General features: G+C 43.1%; 1 protein-coding gene and 1 pseudogene across 3 annotated transcripts in view; both read left to right on the top strand.

Moving 5' to 3' along the window:
• ADCY2 (adenylate cyclase 2) overlaps positions 1–26053 on the top strand; it is a 412639-nt gene that overhangs the window by 161252 nt on the left and 225334 nt on the right. The window lies entirely within an intron of this gene.
• Positions 14328–16450, top strand: LOC112820353 (SUMO-activating enzyme subunit 2 pseudogene; annotated as a pseudogene).

Below are 26053 nucleotides of genomic sequence, written 5' to 3'. Positions count from 1 at the left end.
AAGGAGGGCATCTACACGCTAAAGAGAACAGCCTGAGAAGACACCAGCCCTGCTGACACCTTGAAATCAGACTTCCAGCCTCAAGAACCGTGAGAAACTAAATTTCTGTTACACAAGTCCCCATCTGTCGTGGTTATTGTAGCAGCCCAAGCAGACTAATACATTCAGAGTTGATATTATTTTGGTCATGATTTGAAGAGTGAAATTTGTTTTCTTGAAAATCTACTTTATGAAATTAGTAACATGACATTAAATAGAGGAAAATAATTAACATGCAAACTCCTGTTCACATAAGGTACAAGATAATGTTCAGTGTGTCCTCAGGGGAGGGCCCGTGGAGGGGGTGTCCTGAGATTTGTGCTTACAGGAGTGGCAAACAGTCACCTCTTTTCCATATCATAGGGGAAATGGATGCATGGCTCCAAAAAGAGACAGACAAGGGAAAAGACTTGGAGATGAACTGCACGATTTTTTAATTTCTTTCCATAAAAATTATCCTAAGCAATAATATAAATCATACAAAAAACCTCGGAAAATAATTGCAGCATCTGTGGTACCGAGTTGATTTTTTGAATGGATAAAGGAATGTTCTCAAATGAATTCAGAAACTAGTAATAGGCCAAGGAGGGGGGGCCACGGGCTATCGATGTGGAGCAGTTCGCGCGCGCGCACACACACACACACGCGCGCGCACGCACACGCACACACACACACGCGCGCACACGCACACACACCCAACAGATGTGAATATCATTCACAGTGTTGAAATGAAAGGCATCCTCAAGCAAAGGAGCAAAGCTTTCAAATACATGTAAAACTTAGGTTGATGAGAACTTATACAAAGGAGCCTCCTCCTACACTATTTGTGATCTTTCAATAGATCCTGCATTTAGAGGGCAATCTGTTAAAATATGGCAGTGATTTTCTCTTGCAGACTGCCCTTTGTCCTATCAGTGATGTTTGTCATCATGTATCCTAAGGAAATACCGATGAATGTGTGCAGAAATTTCACTTCCAAAAATGTTTATTGCAGTGTATTTTATAATGGCAAAAAGCAGAAAGAAGGAATGGCTTAAATAAATGTTATATTCAAATAAAATCATATAAAGATTTAGAAGATTAATGGAATGGGAAATATTTTTTACATTATTATGTAAAAAAGTTTAAAAGTTATAGGACTATTACAGTTCTTTTTTTTTAATGTTATGTTAATCACCATACATCACATCATTAGTTTTTGATGTAGTGTTCCACGATTTATTGTTTGCGTATAACACCCAGTGCTCCATGCAATACGTGCCCTCTTTAATACCCGTCACCAGGATACCCATCCCCCTACCCCCCTCCCCTCTAGAACTCTCAGTTTGTTTCTCAGAGTCCATAGTCTCTCATGGTTAGGACTATTACAGTTTTATTTTTGTAAAGAAAAATGTTTACATGTGAACACAAACCAGTGGAATGATATACAGCCAAATACTGAAATGGATTATTTTGAATTATAGGTGATTTTTAATTTTTTTTTCGTGGATTGTCTTTCCCATGTTCTAAAATAAACATATAACATTTTTAAAAACTCAATATAATTTATTTAAATATTAAGAAATATGTTCCAGAAACAGTAGTGATAGGATTATTTTGATTTCACAGTTAGTGATGTAGGACTTTTGAAACATGAAGTGCTTTTGCATTCATTTTTCAGTTATGTCTTGCTCTTATTTTGTTGATTTCACTGAAGATTATCTTTTATTTTAAATATTCCTAAAATTTAGGTCTTCCAGAGTTAAACTAATGGATATTCTGTTGCTATGCATACCCTCGATATAGCCATCCTTTTTATAGTTACTCTTGGGATGGGACTATCTTCTAATTATGAATCAGTTAAGAGAATTAAATTTCAACTGTAGTTTTACAATCAAATATTTCCATGGACCATTTTTACCAAAATAATTCTGTGCCAAAACACCACCACAATCTAATGTATTACAAATAATCAAATCTTTTTTTTTTAAAGATTTTATTTATTTATTTGAGAGAGAGAGAATGAGAGAGAGCATGAGAGGGAAGAGGGTCAGAGGGAGAAGCAGACTCCCCGCTGAGCAGGGAGCCCCACGTGGGACTCGATCCCAGGACTCCAGGATCATGACCTGAGCCGAAGGCAGTCGCTTAACCAACTGAGCCACCCAGGCGCCTGGGAAAACAAAATTGATATTTTTAAAGTGAATTCTCTCTAAAACAACACTGTTGCTTATCAAGAATTAAGAAATACTGAGCCTGTTTATGGGAGGGGGGGAGTGTGTGTGTTTGTGTCTGTTTTTGGCCAGTGGAACTATCCTTTTGCTCTTTACTAAAGCAACAAAGAAGTATTGTTTCCACTGAAATCTGTTGAAATTGATCCTCCGGGTGTGGTGTTCTGGGCTTAGACTTCTTTATCCAGAAGCCTGTGGGTCTGAGCATCCTTGGCCTGCCCTCCTCCAGCCCCTAGTGAAGCAAGTGGAACCAAAAATCTTTTCTTTCTGGCTCACTGTTCTGTACACAGGCCACCCCAGGAGGCGGGTGGCGGTAACAGAGGGGTCACAGGGTACCACAGGTGGCTCTGTGCCAAGGCTGCAGCTTCCGTGTATGCCTCTTGGGGGAGGGCTGGTGGCTGGGGACTGGGCTCCTGTCACTCCAGGGGCTCTCCTGCGGGTTAGTGGGCGAAGGCAGGCCCACTAATTACCGATGGCAAATGTCTGCCGTTCCTGCCCCCCGCATCTGCGTCTCCAGGTTTGCATGTGGAATCAAGACAGTGACGTGCTGGACGGTTTAGGTGAAACAGGGTTACAGAAAATAAGGAGTCTTCTCATAACACCTTGCGTAAGATTTGTAGTGCAGTCCAAGAATTGCAAAGGTTCTTGGGTAAATAAAAATAACACCTACGATTTTTGACCCCTTGCTTTTTGCCAGCCACGGCACAAAGCAGTGTTATCCAACATATGCCATGATTTTAAATGCACAGAACAGCAGTTTTCCTATTGTACAAAAGATAAAAGGGAGGCTCTGAGAGTTTAAGGAACTTGCTAAAGGTCACACAGTGTGTAAATGACGGAAACAACCATTTTTTCACACACATGCCATCGACATCATGGTTAAGGCGTCTCTTACCTAGAGTGTCCGTTCCAAGTACATCCCCAAATATTAAACAGATTTATGCCTAACAAGTAGAGCCTCAGACCTATCTGACGTTGGCAGACTATTTTTAGGAAAATCTGTGTGCAGGTGTGATTTACCTGAATAGATTTATCTTTACTGAAAGTGTAAATTTTTAGTGTCACTGCATCTCTGTGTGTGTGTCTTAAGAAGTTCCCACATCTCAGGGTGATACCTAATTCCTTTCTCATGAGTTGGTCCTGAAAATTATTCTTTGTCCAGTGAGCTCATGATAGCGATGCTGTTATTCTGTTTTTCCTGGACTGTCTAATATTCCCGACATTTGTCAGTCTCTGCCAGCCAGCGAAATGGGTTCCAGAGTATTCCAGGGCAGCCAGGGAAAGGCAGTCTGAAGAGGTCACATCTTAGAGCAAAGCCTGTGGGGTGAGAATGTTGGTGCTACATTAAATTAACAGAGTATTTCAGTTGTAATTTCGTATCAGATACATGACCAGGGAATGCAAGATAGTCCTTAAAGCATGTGTGTGAGGCTACTGTGTTCTGTAGAAGACATTAAACTAGATTGATCCTGCTTTTGGAATATTTTAATATAGTTTCACCATCCACTGGATTTGCCAGTAACATACATATGCGTGATTCTGATGTGCGTGTGCCTGGCACACAGGCTTTTTCTGAAAGGAAAGGTGTCTTTGATTTGCACTCAAGGAGTAAAGTAAGGTGATGATGAAGGTGACACCGTGGGGGGTGGGGGGCAGCAGCTGGGACGTGGCTCTAGTCATGTCTCAAAGGACACCTGGAGAAGCTTCTGAGAAGGCTGCCTACATGTTGTAAATACCCTCTAGGATAGTGCCGTTTTCCCCTTGACTACTTCCTTATAGCTCTCAGCATTATGATAATCAACTACTCATAATAAATTAAAACAAAATTTGGAAAATTTCCAGGACAAAATTTGTTTCTAGAACAGAAGGAAAAGGGAAGCTTTGAGAATTTGTTACCTGACTCCGGTGGACCAGAGAAAAGGAAAGGGGTTAAAAGCACTTACATTTTGATTGTCGACAAGAGTAGCTGGGAAGTCAAGTTCTGGGGCCCCTCTGGAGAGGAAGGGGGCTGGAGAGAAGTAGCTGTTCCTGCTGGGCGGGAGGGAGCGGGCCGGCAGGAGCGCACCACAGGTGTGTGTCTCTTGGTAGAAGCTTCCCGTGTTCTCGGAAAGCCACGGTACTCCGTGTGCTCCCTCCAGCTACCGGAAAAACCCTGCTCTGTACATCTGTGACCCTGGACAATTGGTACCAGCATAATACGCAGTGATCGAGGATGCGGAGAACAAGAATGTTTCTGATGTGCATCACTTGGCATTGGGTGTCTTGGCACTGGAGGTATCTGAGAGCCCTTGGAGGATTTTACAGAAGGAAGCCTTCTGTGGTGCTCACCCGTGCACTGGTCTGGTGCCCGCGGTCACAGCACAAGAGAAGTCTGGGACAAGCCCCCGCGCTCTTGTGTTTATAAAGTTCTATAAATACAGCGTTGAGGGTCCCCCCAGCATAAACACTTAGCTCGCTCTTCTCACCCTTTGCCATATGCCGGACTGTCATTCATGTGCTCTGACCTGCTGCCTGGGTGTTTTTAAAAGAGAAATACTTCTCTTCAGCAAGTTTGAATTTGTTTTTTATTTTTGCCTTCTTGTTGTTTGGGTATTTTTGCCATGAATGTATCGTTTGTTTATGCGATTTCTCTGAAGTAACTGAGTATTTGGGGATCGTGGGTAGATCTGTTATTTTCAGAGCTTGCTTTTCCCTGAGTCTGTGGTGTGAGCCAGCCTTTTTTTTTTTTTTAAGATTTTATTTATTTATTTGAGAGAGACAGAGTATGAGCAGAGGGAGGGGCAGAGGGAGAGGGAGAAGCAGGTTCCCTGCTGAGCAGGGGCTGACTCCCAGGACCCTTAGATCATGACCTGAGCTGAAGGCAGACGCTTAACCAACTGAGCCACCCAGGTGCCCAGCGAGCTTCTTAATGCGATGGGACTCCCCTTCCCGTCTGGGTTCACCTTTGAACAGGGAGCCACCTCTGGGCCTGCCCTCCCCTTCTCCCTGTTTCTTACCACCTCCTTGCCCTGAGCAGGGTGGAGTTTCTTGAAAACACCCAGTAGAAGATGGCACAGGGCCAGCCCTTCTGGGTCTGTGTGTAGTCTTCCCTGGTGGGTTAGCTGGGGTGCGAGAACAGAGACCCTGGCAAGTAAGGACCCCCTGTTGGTCGCTCAGACACTGTTCCTTTCAAGCAGGGAAAGTCCTCATCTTTTACTCTAACGTTACCCCCTTCGAATGAATGGTAAGCCTTAGGAAAGTGAGTTAACCTCTGGGCTTCGGTTTTCCTCATCTGTACAATGGGTCATGCAGTTTCACCTCCACTGATGGCAGAGTAGCTCCTCTCAGACTAATCATCCCTGAGATAACACTACAAACTTTGCCTAAACTATGAGAGAAGACTACCCAAAAGCACTGGAGAATGGCTGAGAAGAGGCAGAAGCACCTGGGAGTCAGTGCTTGGACAGAAGCTGTTCTGGGTTTGGGGCCTTGGGGAAGCCTCCGTCAGGCCCAGCGGGGAGGGACAAACTCAGAAAGAAGTCTGCAGTCTTCCCAGACTGGGCCACCAGTAAGACAGTGCAGTGACACACCAGCCACTGGCGCAGGGAGAGGGAGGCCCCCAGTGCTGCATGTGAACCCCACACAGCCCTCAGGCAGACTCCTAGGAGGAGCAGTGACGGGACGGAACCCCGGGACGGAGCAGAGTTGGCAGCTGCTGTCCTCACGCACCCTGGGAGGGCAACTTGGGGATGTGTCTTGTCATCTACAGCAGGTACTGGAGATATCACCAAGGAGCCACCGGGTTAAGTGAAATGGAATTTAAAAAAAAAAAAAAAAAAAAGCGATTGACCCAAAGGAAAGAGAGGAGGAAAACAGGAACATAAAGCAGAGGGGACAGACATAAAACGACCCGTAGCATAGTAGATCTCATCCAGCCTTGTTAACAACTGTGTTAAAATGAATGGACTGTATGCAAAACCGTAGTATGTATTTGAAAATAGCCAAGAGAGCAGATCTTAAAAGTTCTCGTCACGGGGCACCTGGGTGGCTCAGTTGGTTAAGTGACTGCCTTCGGCTCAGGTCATGATCCTGGAGTCCTGGGATCGAGTCCCACATCAGGCTCCCTGCTCAGCAGGGAGTCTGCTTCTCCCTCTGACCCTCCCCCCTCTCATGTGCTCGCTCTCTCTCATTCTCGCTCTCTCAAATAAATAAATAAAATCTTTAAAAAAAAAAAAGTTCTCGTCACAAGGAAAGTTTTGTGGTAATTCTGTGGCGTGACGGATGATAACAACTTACTGTGGTAATCCTTTTGCAATATGCAAATATCCCGTTATGTTGCCCCCCCTAACCCCAAAACAGTGCTAAATGTCGGTCATGAACCAACTGAAGGAAAAGAAAGGAGAGGCCTACTGGTCAGAAGGCAGCTGAGGCTGTTGGTTCTCTCTGTCGCCACTCTTCCTTCCACTGTCCTGCTTCCTGGCACAGGCGTGATTCTGGGAGGCACCTTGCTTCCTGTGCCCCCCCCCCCCCGCGCTCAGCGGCGTGGTCCAGACAGGGGGCTCCCTCTCCAGCTCCAGATGAACTCTGACTGGTTCAACACAATCCCCAACCCTAGAACCCGAGGAAAACCCACAGAGGAGCTTTGTCACTGGCAAAACAGATTAATGAAGGGATGATTAATTATTAATAGACATGATGGGGTAGCTTCTTTGGAAGATAGTTTGGCGGTGTCTTACAAAGCAAAATATAGCCTTATTGTGAGATCCAGTAATTGTGCTCCTAGGTATTTATCCAAATGAGATTAAAAAAAAACTTATATCCACACCAAAACCTTCACACGCGCGTTCATAGCAGCTTTATGCATAACTGTCAGAAATTGGAAGCAACCAGATGTCTTTCAACAACTGAATAGAAATATAAGCTGTGGTCCATCCACACAGTGTATTCAGTGATACAAAGAGATGAGCTTTCTAACCATGAAAGGACATGGAGGAACCTTAAATTTAGAAAATAATAAAATTAGAAGTGGGGGGAACCTTTCTAACAAGGCTGGCTCAGATCAGAATTGGTTACCTCCTCAGGTTCATGGAAACAAAAATCTGTGGACCGGATACACTAAGAGGTTGAAATTACTGGACTAGGTAAAAAGCAAGACGCAGTACCATGCTGGCTGCAAGAGATGCACTTGAAATGGAGAGACAGGCTAAAGATACAAGGGTTGTGAGGGCTACGCCATACAGACAAGCACCATAAGGCCACAGTGGCCATGTGAAGATCTCATTCAAGACTCAGAGTTACCAGACACATCACAGTCTGATGGCGCCTCCGTTAGGAAGACAGAACAGTCTTGGACACATGTCCAATAACCGAAAATAGAACTGATAGAATGAAAAAGAACAAGAGACAAATCCCCTTTGACTGAATTGCTGATAATTAGGGGGAAAAATTACACTGATCTCACACAAACTATTTAAAGAAAAAGAAATGGAAAGAACGCCTCTCAACTGATTCTTTGAGGCCAGTATAACCTGGTTACCAAAACTTAACAAAGATAGTCCAAAGAGAGAAAGGGGCTGGCTCATCTTCCTAATGAATTTATATGCAAAACCCTTACTAAAATCTTAGCAAATCAAATCCAACCAATACATACAAAGGACAATCTATCTGGACCACGTGGGTTTTTCCCAACAATGTAGGGCCAGTTTAACATATGAAAATTAATCAAGTTAGTCCACCATGTTTACAGAATAAAGGAGAGCAACTATGTCAGTATTGCAACAAATGGAAGAGCATTCGGTACAAATCACCAACACCCTTGTATGTTAAAGACACTCAACAACTTAGAAGAGAAGGAAACACTTTGAAGCCAGTAAAGAGCATGTATGAAACACACACCGCTAACACCCTACACAGTGGCCAAACATTGAACACTTTTCCTCTCATTTTTGGGACAAGGCACTCCTATTCAATATTTTACTGCAGGTCATACGAGTGAAATGAGGCAAGAAAAAGAACTAAAAGGCATAAAACATAGAAAGTAACAAGTAAAACTGTCTCTTTTCACAGAGGACCAATTATCTACACAGAAATCCTCAGGAATCAAGTAAACAACCAGTAGAACTAATATGCAAACATAGCAAGGTTGAGGGGTACAAAGCCAATAAACAAAAATCGATTGTATTTTTATATACTGACAGGAAAAAACTGAAAATAAAAGTAAAAATAGAATTCTGTTTATAGCTGTGTAAACAAACAAAATATTTAGTAATACATTTAAGAAAAGACAAGCGAGATCTCTGCATTTAAAGTTACACAGCTACTGAAAGACGTTTAAAAAAAAAACAAATTAGGGGCACCTGGGTGGTTCAGTTGGTTAAGCGTCTGCCTTCGGCTCAGGCCATGACCCCAGAGTCCCTGGATTGAGCGCAGCGGGCGGGGAGCCTACTTCTCCTCCCGCCCCTCACCTGCTCATGCTCTCTCTCTCTCTCTCACTCTCTTTCTCTTTCTCAGATAAATAAATAGATAAAAATAAAAATAAGATAAATGGAGCAATGTATTGTGCTCATGGATTGGAAGCCTCAAAATTTTCTCAAGATTGCCGTGTATAAACAACCAGTCCCAGTTATAAAACCAACAGGCTTTCTTTAGAAATTTATAAACTGATTATAAAATTTATATTGAACTACCAAGCACTTAGGATAGTCAAAATTATGTAAAAGTACTCCCTGTGGTTGGCTTTTGTAGTCAAGACAGCTAATGTTGGCATAAGGATCAGAGAATTCATAATAGACCTGCTAATGCAGCCATGGATTTTGGATGGAGATGCTAAAGTAATCTCATGGGTAAATGAAAGTCTTCAAAAATGCTGTTGAAATAACCGAATATACATGAAAAAAAAGTAAAAACAAAAAACCTGTATCTCTACCTCTCATCATAAAGAAATTAAATCCAAATGCATCATTTATTCATAGCTACATGTAAAAAACCAAAAGTATAAAACCCCTAAATGAAATCATGAAAGAAGGTGTTTGTTGGGGCTGATGTAGAGGATGGGCTTCTCATGCAGGACACAGAAAGGAAGAACCTTAAGGAAATGAACTTTTCTCATCAGAAACACCCTTTAGAACATGAATCGGTAAGCCACAGGTAGGGAAATGTATTGCCAAACGTAGGTCAAAAAACTTCTATCCAGAATATAGAAAGAACTCCTACAATTCAATAATATGAAGAAAAACAACCCTGTCAAAAACGAGACAAAGGATCTGAACAGACATTTCACAAAGGATGACATATAAATGCCCCAGAATCCCATAAGAGGGCCTCCCAATTCATTAATGAACAAGTCAAAACCGTAATGAGATAATACCCACAAACCAAAATAGCTTAATTTAAAAGAATGACAACACCAACTATTGGCGAGATTGTCCGAGGCATCCTGCGCCTAGTCTCTGCATACTGTCACACAGCTTCTCGCTCTTGTTCTTCTGGGGTGAAAATACATTATTCATTTTACTGTTTCCTAAACACCTACCTTCTATTCTATATCTGTAAGAGCAATAAATGTAAAGGCAGGTTTACCAGATTAAGTGAGGAAATGCGGACTCATCCATGAGAGACTCTTGACTCTGGGAAACAGACTAAGGGTTTCTGGAGGGGAGGTGGGTGGGGGGATCGGGTAACTGGGGGATGGGCATTAAGGAGGGAACGTGATGTGAAGAGCACTGGGTGTTGTATGTAACTAATGAAAAACTGAACACTGCATCAAAAACTAATGATGTACTATGTGTTGGCTAAATGAATTTAAACAAGAAAAAATTGAAAGGAAAATACCATACTAAGCTTGTCCCCAGATTGAGCCACCTTAGTTTACATTTTTCTGTCTTGAGACCGATAGATATGATTATGACTATATTTGGAAGGAAAACAATTCACCGATTTTATTTTATTTTATTATTTCATTTCATTTTTGTGGGAAACAGCATTATAGATTTGGGCTAATCCATGACAAGGTGATAGAGGCAGTTTAGAGGTCAAGAAAAAAAGAATTCCACTAAATTAGTGATGTGGAAATTCAAACTAGAATTGTAATTTTAAAAAGCAGCCGGTGTTAAGGCCTCGGATACGTGTGCAGACCTGTCCTTTAGCTGTCTCTTTCACCCCTTGCACTTACCCGCCCTGCCTTCCCGCCCTGGGGTCTCCTCAGAGCAGGTGACTCGTCTGCACCCGGCAGTTCTAAGTCTTTTCATGAATTCTGACAAATGTGGCAGAAAGAAAAAATGCAGTTAATTAAATTTCATCACGTTGGCTACCGGGCCGCCTTTCAGCGTAGGAGGAAACTGATCAAATAACCCTTGACAGGGACCTCGGTTGCTGTGCTTCCCAGGGGGTGTGTTAAGGTGGCTCAGCGGCACGGGCGCCGGGGTGGCTCAGTTGGTTAAGCGACTGCCTTCGGCTCAGGTCATGATCCTGGAGTCCCGGGATCGAGTCCCGCATCGGGCTCCCCGCTCAGTGGGGAGTCTGCTTCTCCCTCTGACCCTCTTCCCTCTCGTGCTCTCTATCTCTCATTCTCTCTCTCTCTCTCTCTCAAATAAATAAATAAAAAATAAAATAAAATCTTAAAAAAAAAAAAAAAGGTGGCTCAGCGGCAGTCTCTAATTTGCCCAGACATGTTCGTGATAACCTGTGTATAAGTCTGTCAGGGAAAGGCCTGCAGAGAGGTAGCCTTGTGGATCTGCAGACTGTGATCGGTAGTCTTTTATCATAGCGTATGTGTGAATGAAGAGTCATCTTGAAATGCCAGCAGGGGGGCCAAGGAAGGTACACATGATGTGAGCTTGTCCCTGGATGTGTACGGAGACTCTGTGTCTGTGCCTATGTGCATCCAAATTCATGTTCATATCTGCATCCATCTATCTATTTGCGGAGGGGAGAGATGATAGATAGATAGATAGAAAGATAGATGCATAGATAATCAGATGGAGGGAGGGAGGGAGGAAGGGAAGGATGGAAGAAGGGAATGGATAGCTACATACATATGTACATACATAGAAATAGACAGATACTAACCCCCAGGCTTATAGGTGAAGAATCTGAGGCTCCCATGTGAAGGAGCTTCCCAGAAGTAGATAATCCATGACGGGCAGAGTTAGGATGCACAGCCTAGTCTGCGAAGGCACAGAGTCCTCTCCTTCAGCTCAACATGACATTATTCACATGACTAACTTCATCATCTCTTGGGACTCAGCTCACCTGGTCCAGGAAGTTTCTGCTTGCCCTGCTTCCTGCCCAGGTCAGTGTCCCTGCTCACGGTGATGACCCAGTAAATTGCAAATCACGTGACTTTGGCAGCCCCAGGCAGTATTTCAAGTTTGATGCCTTCATGTGGCTCCTTTCCTATGATGTTGCGAGGTACTTCAGGGACACGTACTGTTTTCTTTTTAATTTAATCATTCTAGTCTCAGTTTTGTACCTTCATTCATATCAAAAGCATTCATGTTTCTTATAAATGTGATACATGGGCATAGTTAAAAAAAAAAAAAAAGCTGAAGCAAAGGAAAATGAGAAGTTTCCCCACTCCCACCCCTTCTCCCTCTCCAGTTTCTACTGTGAACACATTCCCTGCACCTTCCAGGGAACGGGTGTGTTCATCTCAGCATCCCTAGCGTCTCGTGTTGGGCCAGGTGCCTCGCTGACAAAAGCCTCCTCAGGTGACTGCACGGATGTGGCCTGTCCCTTAAATTAAAAACAGAAATGGAGTCAATATTCAGAATGGCAGCAGTCAGTTTAAAAATATGATTCCATTGTAAGTTCTGGACAAGTAAGGGAGAGAAATGAGAAGAAGAACACATAAAAGGGACAGAGAGGTGGATATAAAAACACTTAGAGGAAGGATAGGTTAGGAGTTCACCTGCCAAATGTCAGCAGCATCTCCCCGCCCTGCCCCCCACTGCAAGGCAGTGTTATTACATGATGATGATGATACTAGTCCGTGCAGTTAGTCACAGCGAAGAAGAAAGCCCATAAATATGAGAGAAAAAGTGAAATTTTAAAAAATTATTCTTGTATAATCTCTACTATTATGATTGCAAATAATGTGTTGTTACCAGAAAAACGCAAGAGAATCAAAAGCGATTAGAAGCAATGCAAGAAGCTGATAAGACTTTTCCTTATTTCAGTAATATTCAGTTAGAAAACTGTAGTAGAAGAAGTGATTCTATTGGAGATATTTCTAAATGTATGATTTTTCTGAATAAATTACTAAGAAGAATTGGAGACATTTGGAAAAATGAAAATTTTTTCCTGGGAGACATAAAAAGTCCAAATAAGTAGGAAATGGGGACATATTTGGGTGCAAATATTAAATATTATACCGGTGTCAATCCCTACCAAATTCATTTATAATGTTAACACATGGTTACCATCCCCATGGACCTTTTTACCCCATGGTAATTGTGCAGTCCGCTAGGCTACCATAATACCTCAAACTGGGTGACTTAAATGACAGAAATTTATCTTCTCACCATTCTGGAGGCTACAGGTGTGAGATCAGGTACCAGTACAGCCGGGGTCTGGTGCTTTTCCCCACATCATCATGTGGCCTTCTCATGCATGCTGGGAGAGACCAGGTGCCTGGCATCTCTTCTTAGAGGGGCACTGGTTCCATCAGACAGGGAATCAGCCTTCTTGATGTCAGCCCATTACCCCCAAAGGCTCCATCTCCAAATACCATCACATTGGGGGTTAGGGAATCACCATACGAATTAAGGGGAGGGCTCACAAGCACTCAGTCCATAATAGTAATTTGATTAAATAACTATGTACTTTACTTGGAAAAAATAAACAAGAAATAGTACCTAATAAAATCTGCTTTGTCAGTTATGTGTTTAGACTCAATAGACAGATAAGTGGAATATTACTGTGATTGGCGTATCCCGGGCCAGACAATACTTATTTTTGGCTCTATGAGCCAAACTCTTCATTTCTGTTATAGTACAAAAGTGATCATAAATTATATATAAACACATGAACATGCTTTGTTTCAGTAAAACTTTATGTATGCTGAAATTTGAAATTCATATAATTTTTATGTATCACCAAAGATCTTACTGCTTACTTTTGTTTTTTTTTCCAATCATATAAAAATGGAAAAAAAAATCATTCTTAGCTCAAGAGCTTCACAAAAACAAACCTTAGACCTGATTTGGCCTGTGACCCATAGTTTGCCAAGCCCTGGAAGAGAAAAAGGAACAAAGAAAGAGATTCTAAACACATAAAGAATTAAGATGTTACAAAGGCAGGGTTACCAACCAGTGAATAAAATAAAGGTTATTCAGTAAATAGTGTGAGACATCGGCTCGGCAACAGAGGGAAAGAACTCATGGTGGACCTTCATCCAACAACAACCAAAATAAATTCCAAATGAAGAATTAAGGGAAAACAACAGAAACAAAAACAAAGTCATTAGAATCAAGGAAAATAGAAGTGAGTATCTAATTTTGTAGTGGAAAATCCTTTCTAAGCCTACAGGGACCTTTCCTGGGCCCTAAATTCTGCCCGGCCTTCCTTGGTGATCCCTTTCAGTTGTCCCCCCGAAGCTCGAGCATCTGAGAAAGGTTTCCATCTTACTCCTCCACGGAGCTTCCAGAAGCTTCCATGCTGTGGTGTACATCACAGCACTGCCAGGCACTCCAGCACTTGGGATCATTCTCACCTGGAAGAAGCACCCTTGAAGCCTTTCTCCCACCAAATATGTGGAAACCATCAAATAAACTTTGCACTGACTGAGCAAGGTTAAATGGGCTCTTTCACAACTGATTCCCAAAGTCCCTTTGGTCATGTAACTCTTCCCTCCTTCCCTGCACCTGTGGGCATCAGACACAGTTGGCTCGCAGATTGCATGCCTGGCACGGAGAGGCCTGGCTGGAGTACTTAGACTCCATCGACGGAAACCAAAATCAAAGCTGGCAGGACCTGTTGGAAATGAGATAGAAGGGAATGAGTCATTTTGGGGGTCACGGTACTTAAGCAAGAAAAACAAAAAGGTAATGATGTAGGCTCAGTTCTCGTGCGTCCACCTCCGCTGCGGCTCATGGTCGTCCCGCCATGGCACTGTCGCGGGGACTGCCTGGGGAGCTGGCCAGGGCTGTGGGCAGGGTCCGGGTGCTGGTGGTGGGCACGGGTGGCATCGGCTGTGAACTCCTCAAGAACCTCGTGCTCACCGGCTTCTTCCACATCGACCTGATTGATCTGGATACTGTCGATGTCAGCAACCTCAACAGGCAGTTTTTGTTTCAAAAGAAACATGTTGGAACATCAAAGGCCCAAGTTGCCAAAGAAAGTGTCCTGCAGTTTTACCCAAAAGCTAATATCTTAGCCTACCATGATAGCATCCTGAACCCTGACTATAATGTAGAATTTTTTAAACAATTTATATTGGTTATGAATGCTTTAGATAACAGAGCTGCCCGCAACCATGTTAATAGGATGTGTCTGGCAGCTGATGTTCCTCTTACTGAGAGTGGAACTGCTGGTTACCTTGGGCAAGTAACTACCATCAAAAAGGGTGTAACTGAGTCTTACGAATGTCATCCCAGACCAACCCAGAGCACTTTTCTTGGCTGCACAATTCATAACAACCCCTTCTGAACCTATTCATTGCATCGTTGGGGCAAAGTATTTGTTTAACCAGTTGTTTGGGGAAGAAGATGCTAATCAAGAAGTACCCCCTGACAGCTGACCCTGAAGCTTCCTGGGAACCAATGGAAGCTGAAGCCAGGGCCAGAGCATCTAACGAAGATGGTGACATTAAACGTATTTCCACTAAGAAATGGGCTAAATCAACTGGATATGTTCCGGTTAAACTTTTTTACCAAGCTTTTTAAAGATGATATCTGGTATCTGTTGACAGTGGACAAACTGTGGCGGAAAGGGAAACCTCCATTTCCATTGGACTGGGCTGAAGTACAAAGTCAAGGAGAAGAAACCAATGCATCAAACTGCAGTTAGGTCTGAAAGACCAGCACATTCTAGATGTAAAGAGCTATGCATGTCTCTTTTCAAAGAGCATTGAGACTTTGAGAGTTCATTTAGCAGAAGAAGGGGATGGAGCTGAGCTCATACGGGACAAGGAAGACCCGTCTGCAATGGATTCTGTCACCTCTGCTGTGAACCTCAGGATGCGTATTTTCATTATGAATATGAAGAGCAGATTTGATATAAAATCAATGGCAGGAACATTATTCCTGCTACTACTAACCCAGTGATTACTGGGTTAATAGTATTGGAAGGATTGAAAATTTTATCAGGAAAAATAGACCAGTGTAGAACAATTTTTTTTTGAATAAACAACCAAACCCAAGAAAGAAGCTTCTTGTGCCTTGTGCACTGGATCGTCCTAACCCTGATTGTTACGTATGTGCCAGCAAACCAGAGGTGACTGTTTGGCTGAATGTCCACAAAGTGACTGTTCTCACATTACAGGATAAGATAGTGAAAGAAAAATTTGCTACGGTAGCACCAAGTGTCCAAATTGAAGATGGGAAAGGAACAATCCTAGTATCTTCAGAAGAGGGGGAGACAGAAGCTAATAATCACAAAAAGCTGTCAGAATTTGGAATTAGAAATGGGAGCCGGCTTCAAGCAGACAACTTCCTTCAGGACTACACTTTATTGGTCAACATCCTTCATAGCGAGGACCTAGGGAAGGATGTTGAATTTGAAGTTGTTGGTGATGCCCCGGAAAAAGTGGGGCCCAAACAAGCCAAAGATGCTGCCAAAAGCATAACCAATGGCAGTGACGATGGAGCTCAGCCTTTCACATGCACCACACAAGAGCAAGATGATGTGCTCGTAGTTGAATCAGATGAAGAAGGTCCTTCAAATAATGATGACATCAGTGAGGAAGAGAGAAGTCGCAAGAGGAAATTAGGTGAGAAAGAGAGTATCAGTGCAAAGAGGCCCCACTCAGAACAGACAGAAGAGCTTGATGATGTTATAGCATTAGATTGAACAGAAATGCCTGTAAACAGAACCCTCTTACTGGGCAGAACCAGGTTATTTGTTATGTTCTTTGTTCCAAAGGGAAAAAAATTGACACCAGTGACTTGAAGATGATTCTGCTCCCTTTGAAAGCATTCATTTTGCTAGAACAATTAGAAACATTGTGGTGTGCTGTATTGAAAGTAGGAATATAGTTTTAAAGCCCTTTGAACACAGTGTGTGCATAACCAGTCATGAGATGAAATAACACAATGCATGTTGCCTTTTTAATGTAAATACCCTTAGGTATCATTTAATAGTTTTTTTAAAAAAAATATTGTAGTTTAGTAAAGTTGATACCTGGTTATAAATATTATGCCTTTATTTTTGGTTAGAAGAGGAATTATTTTTAGCCTAGATCTAACCATTTTCATACTCTTAACTGACTGGAACAGATTCAAAGAAGTATCAAGTGCTATGCATTGAACCGTGTTTCTTAAATCTTAACTGGCACTATGTATATTAATGTAAAACAACGTTAATTTCCTCAAGTTTTCAGCTTGTATTGCCTGGTATGTCTGCGTAAGAAGCCCATTTTTGTGTATTGTTACAGTTTCAGGTTATTTATATTTAGGATATAAATTTAATATAGAATGTAGAAATATAAAAATTCTACAAAACATAAATTTTGATGTTTTGTAGAACTCAAATATGACTATACTAAATGGCATCTTCATACTTGTAAAAAAAAGATAATGATGTAAAAAGTGGTATGAGAAGGCTAAATCTGGGACACTTGCAAAAAATGATAGAATAGTAGAGATTAGTAATTGACACTGGAAGTCTTTTCATTCTGCCATTTAATTTACTTTTCTCAGATAATGATAGTGGCTCTTCCTTACACAAGTACCAGAGAGTATAAATTCAAGACAAACTGCTGCAAAATAAGGCTGCATTTAAGCTTTGGCTAACTTTTTAAAAAAATTTTTGTTTTAAAAAAAAAAAAATTTTTGTTTTTAAAAAGAGTTGTTTGGGGGTGGGGGGGGGGGCACCTGGGTGGCGCAGTCAGTTAAGTGTCTCACTCTTGGTATCAGCTCAGGTCATGATCTCAGGCTCCTGGGATTGAGTCCCACGTCAGGCTCCGCACTGGGTTCTCTCTCCCTCTCCCTATGCCCCTCCCCCCTCAAATAAATAAATAAATCTTTAAAACAAATAGTTGTATAGTTCTATAAGTCATTCTAGAATTCTGTGTTCTCTTTATTCAAAGGCATATTGAAAAGATTGGGAATTTTGTGTTTGTTTGCACTTGGGAAAAAATAAGTTGTTCATTTGAGGCTATATATAGGAAGCAAGATTTTTCTCTCTGATAATAGTTAAATAGCTTATGAAAATATTGCCTGTTTTCCATCATCAGAAAAGATGAAATAATATACAAAATTATTTGACAGGGCCATGATACAGTTCAATTATACTACCAAAAGTGATGAATGTTATGTTGTGGACAAAGTCAGCCCACAGGAACTTGCAATATAAATGTGGTTGCGTTGGGGCGCCTGGGTGGCTCAGTTGGTTAAGCGTCTGCCTTTGGCTCAGGTCGTGATCTCAGGGTCCTGGAATCGAGCCCCGTGTCGGGCTCCCTGCTCAGGGGGGAGTCTGCTTCTCCCTCTCCCTCTCGCTCTGTGCTCGCTCTCTCTCTCTCTCAAATAAATGAAATCTTAAAAATAAATACATGTGGTTATGTTAATATATATGGAAAAGAAGTTTGGTGTGTTTTTGCTTCTGGGCATTTAAAGAGTTGTTTTAATCAATTTTCTTAGTTAATCCATCTCAATTATTGATGTATTTTGTACTCATTAAGCTTATTTCTATAATTTCTATTTTGATTTTTTCATATTTTTATACTGGTATCACAAACAGCATTCAAACTGAAAACAGCATTCAAACTGTTTTCAGTTTGAATAAAAATTCAAAATATTTTTATTTTGAATAAATAAAAATCTATGGTCCTTTTTTAATTTTCAAGGGAATTCAATGTTATTGTAGTTTCATTGCCCTCTTGAAAATTCTAGTAGGAGGTAAATCGTTTTAGCTTTAGAAGATGCTCACGGTGATTGGCCATTTAGATCTCTTCATCTTTGAGGTAGCTTTTGAAATCTTTTTTCCCTATAGGGTTGTCTTCTTCCTTTTCAATTTGTACAGGTTATATCTATAACAGGAATATTAAGCTTTTATTTTTTTCTATGTGCTGCAAGTACATTTACCCAAGCCTATCCCATGTCTTTGTTTACAGTGGCTTTTACTATCCATTTAAAATTGTAGGGACTTAGATGTAACACTTTTCCTTTGTTGCCTCTGGGTCTCAGTCTTGTTTAGAAGGATTTTCTCTGTTCCCAGTATTTTATAAAAGTTCTCCTAAATATTTGTTAATATGATTTTGTTTTTAATCCAAATATAATTCGTCTGGAAATCATTTTTAAATATTATGAGAAAAGACTCTGAAAATGTCTGCCAAATGGAAGTTGATATCTTTTGGATAAATTAAAAATAAGATCCTATAGTAAAAAAAAAAAGAAAAGAAAAGATCTGTTATTAGTAACTGCTAAACTACTGGAAGAATAGGGTCAAAGAGCTGTCTCACAACCTATGTGAAAATAAAGCGTAATTTCTGCCTGGAAGAAAGAAGACAAAATCAGAAGAAAGGGGAAGGAGACTGTGCTCTCAGTGGGTGGGAGTGGAGTTCCGCGGTGGCCAGTGACCCCTACTCACCAGGCAGATAGCATGCACTTTCAACCCAGTGTCCGTCTCTTCCTGGAACTGGAAAAAAATACATAATGCTAACATTTTTTAGAATTTAAAACCTTGGGAACTTCCAAAAAAAAAAAAAAGAACAAAACTGTAAAATAGTAAAGAAGAACCCATTCACCTGTAAAACTCTGTGGGGTCCACATGGGGATTGTGCACAGACCAGCAGAGCAGTAAACTGAATAGGGGTCCCCACGATAAATGCAAAACAGAGGAACATTCTGTAGCAGGGAGCCTTGGAAGGAAGTAAATTTGAACAGAAATTCTGGGCTTCACTGGGGACCAGGCATCTTCAAGAAAATCCTACTTTTAATTATGTGGAACAGTAAACACCGCCCCACAAGGCACCTCTATAAATAGTAGCGAAACGTAGGTTATTTCCTTTGGAAAGGTGAACTTAATGAAAAAGAGAGTTCCTCCTGGTAATTTATGATTTACCATGTTATGTAAGATAGAACGTACAGCTGGAGGGTTTATATTATGTACTCACATTTCCTAGTTAGATATTTTTGGCACCAAGCCTTTTCTATCTGGGAGATGGTATAAAGGTTAAGTTGGTTCATTCAGGGTAGATTTGGGAGCCAGGAGCAGCACCCAGGACATCAGGGGGAGCTGCGGGAGGGAGTAGCTGCCCGGTGCCCCCCCTGGACGCATCTCTGCACTCATCGGTTACATCCCAGCATTCATTTCAGTCCCGCCTGTTACTCGTAAAATCAAAGGCTTGTCGTTCATACACAAGAGTCGATTTTATCAGCAATATCTACTTACTGTTCTTTTCATAACATGTGGGGCAGTGTTAACCAGGTCCAGATAGCACTAGGTTCTGGGGGGGGGAGGTTGGGACCCAATTGTGTGGACCATGGATCTGACATCTGCAGAAGGGGCAGCCAAGTCCAGGAGGTAGCCATGACCTGCAAACCTCAAGGCAGAGAGATGCTGTGGGACAGAAGGGTACAGAGCATCCTGGCTTCCAGAAATCTGTGCTGCCTACTGTCAGTGCAGAAATTCCTGAGTTGTATTACTCTGGAGACGATGCAAAATTTGCATTAAAGACTCTGAGGTACGTCGGTGAAATATGTACTTGAGTGTCCAAAACACACATTGAGAGGTATTAGGTTGACTTTTTTTATATAAAAGTGCCAATATGAGACTTGGTTTTAGCCATAAAATACTGTGACAAATATTCCACGGATAATGCTCTTCCTGTGAGCAGTTTCTCCCAAGACTATTTTGGAATATTACCAAACGTTACTTTTCATGTGTGAAAGTTTCCAATACTGAGCACTTTAGTATTCAGACCAAAGAAGTTTCTTATCTCGTGAGCTCAATGAATATTATTTTAATATAAACTAGCTCATGAATGGGGACTGCAACTCAAGAAAGTGAATTTATCTTGCCAGGGGCTTTAATAAAAACAGTTGTTGGCCTGACCTCATGTGCATGGGGAAGGCATGAGTTAGAGTATGGAGTACATCTCTGCTCACCCCTGTGAACATATTCACGTCTCTCTCTTCCTCCGTGGGACCCTGTTACTAATGAGGATGGAGTGGATGAGAGACAAAGGGCGGGCTGAGTAAACAAAAGAGAAGCTGTTAAAACTCACTCAAAAAGAAGAGAGTAGAATTGTTCTTCTTATGGAATACTGACTCAAACAAATATACATCTGTTCCAAGATATCCATTCAGCATTGATTCATTAATTACCCTCAGGCACTTTTTATAGAAACTGCGGAAAGCAGTGAACGCAAACGGCATTAGCATTCTAGTAGGGGGACGATGAGACAGGAAGCAAACATATATATATATGGCAGAGTGTGATAATTGTGTGAAAAAAAATACAGCAGAAAAAGTCACTACAGTTTGACAGCACTGGGGGAGGGGGAGGGAATCACTGTTATTTGGTTGGAATATGCTGGTCATTTATCGTTGATAACGTCATGGAAGTGAGATCTAAGTATATGGACATCTGGGTTAAGCGAGGTCTAGGTACAAGGAAGCCAGTGTGCAAGAGCTGAGCACACAAGCCATGGCATTGAAGGGTTGGAGGGTTGGCCACACATGACTGGGGCAGCAACGTTAAGGGCGTTGACTTTTGCTGAGCTGATTTGAGAAGCCACCAGAGCACAGTGAGGAAGTGAATGACGTGGTCCAACTTTCATTCAGTCAGAGATGGTGACTACTATGCTGAGCTGGGGTGGCTGGTGGGGGGAGCAGAGCTGTGAGACTGGTTTAGAGGCCACAGCTGGGGTGCGAGGGGCGGTAGCTTGGTCTGGGCACCAGCAGTTGAAGTTGTAGAGCTGGCCGAGGTGGGATTCATGCTGGAGGTTGACCAGTATAGATATTTCATCAGACGGGAAACATGAGAGAACTGGATGCAGTACATAGGGCTCCAAGGTTTGGGGACGTTGGGCAGACAGATGGAATTAAAGCAAGAGGAGAAATTCAAAAGGCATAAGGGAGAAACCTCCTGGGAGAGGAGCTTTGTGGGGGGAGGAGCCTTATGAGGGAGCAACCTCCTGAGGGAGGAGCCTCATAAGGGAACAGCCTCCCAGGGGAGGAACCTCATGGAGAGGAGCTTTGTAGGGGAGGAGCTTTATGAGGGAGCAACCCCCGGGGGGGGGGGGGAGTCTCATGGGGGAGAATTGTCGTGGGGGGGCATCCTCCTCCAGGAGGAGTCCTGGAGCCTTTCTAGTCTTTATAATGGTAATTAATACTTTGTTTCAGTGCCCTGGCCTTTCTCTGTGAGGAGCAAGCATCTCTTGTGTGTGTCCCTCTGTCACCGCGCTTCCCTTCTTTGTATTCTGCAGTCTGTAATTAATTTTTGACTTAATTAATAAGTTTATGCATCTGTTGTCCTTGTGCCCAGCCAGAATGTAAATTTGCATGGGGACATTTGTCTTTCTTGTCCTCAATAAAAATGTGTGATGAATAAATGACCCAATGAATAGAACTTCACCAGGAGGATGGAATTTTCTATATTTGGGAAAGTTTCACCCCAAGAAAACTACATAAAATTATTAAAGAAAACAGTCCCCAGCTTTGATAAAAAGAGGTGGTCCCTACACCGTCTTACATCAACCCCGTGAACCCTGTTTAGTAGCAGGAAGAAGGACTATGTCTAAAGAAAAATGGAGGCTCCAGCCCACGTTTCTATGGACCGGATCCAGAGTCTGCTTCTCTAAGCCAATCAATTATGTGAGACATTGGGATAAAATTCTAAATTGGTTTGCCTTTTTTCCTTCTCCCTTTTAATCTATTTTCTTTGTCCTTCAAGGCAAAGTGATTTGAAGGGATCGTGGTTTTGTTTGTTATCTAATTATAATTGTCCCTCGATAAGGAGCCCGTTGCAGCGGACACCTGGACGCCTGTGAACACCCAGGGCAGGCTCTCGGAAAGACAGCAGGGGTGCATGAAAACAGGGGCTAGTACTTGCTTTACCTTGTTTACTCAACAGCACACTCCTTATAGGCCATTTTCATTGCTGATTCTCAAGCATTTATTATTTTAGTATGTACGTGTTAATATTTTAAGGAGCCATTTCCCCCCATACATTTGTATTTACATTCTTTATGCTAGTTGCCTAAGCCTCAGAAATATTTGGGAGCATTCAAGTCCGCTTTTTCCAAACAGACACAAAGCGTTTTCAATCCCTGGCTTTGTAAGAAATGGCGTGAACCCTCAAGGAAAGAGCAATCTGTTATTCTCTTTTCTCCCACGGATCTTCTTGTGGGAGATAAAAATGCCTCTCTGCTGTTCAAAAACAAAAGGAGCCGTGTTTGGCATCGCCTGAGCTCTGGATGTCTCTAAGTGACAAACAACCGAATTTTCAATATTAGCCAATGATGGAGACATATCAGAGTTTTGTTCCTCATATGGCGAAATGTGTGTGTGTGTGTGTGTGTGTGTGTGTGTGTGTGTGTGGTCACCAGAAAATTCTAAATGGGTGTATCCTTCAGTCATATAGTCCTTTATCTATTGAAGAATGTATGTATTTTCTCTCGTCATCCCTTCATGATTGGGAAGGGATATCTCATAGTTCCTTTGGAAGAAGTAGAAAGTAATTCTTTAAATGTCCATTTCTCAGAAGGATAACTAAAGGCACAAAATAACAGCCTTACCAGTGGATACATTTCCGTAAGGATGGAATGGTCTGTCATGTGATTTAGCCCCTGTGGGGGGCATCTGAACCCAAGTCTGCACAGAAGCCCACGCTAGTAAATTGCTTCCTTGTTCCTCACTGACAGCCCAGTGGGTATTTATAATAGGGATCCATTTACCTGAGTGAGTAGCTTAGTGAAACTGTGTTCTAGTCATGTGAGAACACGTGAACAATGGGAAATCTAAAATGTTGTCCTAAAATGTAATTAATTGTGTGGTTTGCATGTCCACGGCGGCTGAGGGCCGTGGCTGGGCTGTAGGGTCTGCACAGTGTGGCAACCTGGGCCCCCAGGGGACGGGCCGAGTGCCTCCCCTCCTTCCCACATGCTCAGCTATACGATGGGGAGCTCTATAGAACAGGCTGTTACTGGAAACAGGGCCCAGCCTGGGCTAAGTGTTCTGTACACCCCAGCGGGTCTGGCAGCCCCTATTGTTATTGTGGTGGTGGTGGCTGTTTTTAAGTGGAATTCACAAGCATCCCAGACCGTGTATCCCTGATGTTGTGTCTGCATCGAGCCCATGAATTGGAGTCTTCATTATTTTTCTAAAATCAGTCCCACTTTGCCCCAAACTGTAGAGTTAAGGTGGGCTGCGTACAAACAGTAAACAAGTCTCACCTGAGTGGGGAAAGCAAGGTAAACAAAAAGCCACTTAAAGGAGAACAACTCTTTGAGCCAGTGTTTTAGCTCCTGTAAGAGTGAGCCCCAAAGACCTTTTCTCAGGTGGAAGCTCCACAGAAGCAAAAATCCAGAAATCTCAATTTATCTTGATTTCCTTTAACTGTCTGACGGGTAAGGAAAGAGTAGGAGGCTTTTGCTGGTTCCTCCTGTCCTCGATCCACTGCTCTTTCCACTGTATGCCCAAAGGCCAGGGAGAAAGAGGCTTGGCCAGGGTGAGGCTGGGCTGCAGTTTGGGCAGGATTCAAAGCAGATGTGCAGGCAACTTCTGGGGAAGGTGCACGGAGCCCTCTTTGAGAAGCCGGTGCCCTCCTGGGCCCCTTGGCAAACAGGAGATTTCAGAGCTGAGGTGAGGGGCTCACAGGCCAGCAGCAGTGTGCCTCCTCATCCCTACGGCCTCCTGCATTCAACTCTTCCAGGCCCGACTTGCTTTCCTTCAGGAGCAGTGGAACAGCAATGAAATATGCGATAGAAGCGTAGAGCTGGAATAGACCATTCATTCACTCCCATTGACTTATGCAGTGATCACGTATGGCACGTTTCTTGTGTTTGGTGGTAGAAAGTCAGTGTGCTAAACTGTAGGGTCTAATGAAGGAGGTATCCTCAGAATTGGACAGTCATGACCCAGGACAAGTCCCAGAGCAGACTGAGCACAAGGTCTGCTTGTAGTAGAGAGAAGTGGAGAGCCAGGCCGCCTCGGACATCTAGGGCTGGGGTGGAAGTTGGGAGCCTCCCTCTTTCCGTGCTGCATGGGCTGAGTCCTGGAGCCACTTAGGCATTGACCAGGCCTGACCTTAGAAAGAAGGTGGGGAACAGAGCGAGAGGAAGGAGAGCATGGAACAGAGACAGAGAGCTAAGGCTAGTGGCTCGATCAGGATGCCCCACATCAGGAAGCAGGATGGCTCCAATGTGGGGCATGAGTGTAAATGGGCTTCCAGAGGACTGGCATCAAGGACATCCTGTGCTATTTTAGGAAGCATGTACTTGATCTGGTAAGCCAGTGTTTCCTACTGGATGGTGCATGGACTACTGTGACGTAATCACCTTACAAGTCTATTAAAATACAGATTCCTGGGTCATGTCCCAAGCTGATCAGAGTTTTCTGAAAGCAAGTCCTATAATTTTGTATTTCAGACATGCATCCTCGGGCTTCCTGTTGCTTGGTGCCGTTTGCAGGCAGAGCTGCAGGCGAGACAAGCTGGCTGCAGAGGGTTTCAGCAGAGGGCTGCCTGATGCAGGGGCTAGAGATTTGAGTTGTGTGCTAACTGGCACTCACTGTGCTGGCACCTGCCTCGCCCTAGAGTTCAGGTGACTTGTCAAGTGAATAGCAGAGCTGTGTGCCATCTCCTGGAGGAGCCCCCACTCCATCCTGCTCCTCCTGCCACCGCGATTGGGGATGCCCACACGACAAGGCCACGTCACCCTGGTTCCCCACCATCTGCTGATCCATGGGGGACTTAGAGCTTGTGGGAGAAGTGCCCGGTTGTGGGGGCCCCTGTGATCTGGGAGTGTCCACGGCCACAACAGTGTCCACCTTGTGTCTCTGTAGTGGCTTCTGCCAGATGCCTAAGAATAGGGACCGCCCAGGAGCCTGGGGTCGGGGACAGTTGGAGTTTGTGGACGAGTTCAGAGTTGATTGAGAAACAGAGCAGAAGAAAGCAGGAGTGGGGGTGGGGCAGATTCAAGAGACATTTGAGGAATAAAATGGTCAGAATGTGGTGAATAGCAGATGTGTGGGGCAAAGTACGCATCAAGGAATTGTGTCCTGTTCCTGCTCCGGATGATCGAGTAGTGGGAGGTGACAGCAGATTGATACCAAGTGCACAGAGAGATGGGGGTAGGATAATTCGGGCAGGAAGAGAGGGAATTCCTTTTGGCCCTATTCTGGAATGTGCCCTGAGGGTCCACCAGTTGGAGATGTGTGCCAGGCGGCAGGCTGTAATTGCCTGAATTCCGGCTAGAAACAGACTCATCGGGGAGATGTTGCTCTTAGGTGATCGTGCCCACCGTGAGAGCCAGTGCAGCCACTTAGTTTGAATCTTGTGAGAGTGAACAGAAGACCCTGGAGGGCACCAAGATGTAAGGAGCTCAGGGAGGCCAAGGAGTCTTGAGCAAAGGTCAGGGATAGAGAGCACAAGCGTGAGAGGAGAGTATGGAAAGGGAACTCCAAACACGAGGGAGTGATTAAAAGTGTCAAAAGCCTCAAAAAAATCAT

The sequence above is a fragment of the Callorhinus ursinus genome, unplaced genomic scaffold, assembly GCF_003265705.2.
Source record: "Callorhinus ursinus isolate GAN/ISIS: 27379988/994484 unplaced genomic scaffold, GSC_fseal_2.0 scaffold3, whole genome shotgun sequence".
Classification (NCBI taxonomy): domain Eukaryota; kingdom Metazoa; phylum Chordata; class Mammalia; order Carnivora; family Otariidae; genus Callorhinus; species Callorhinus ursinus.
This window is presented reverse-complemented; position numbering and strand designations above follow the sequence as displayed.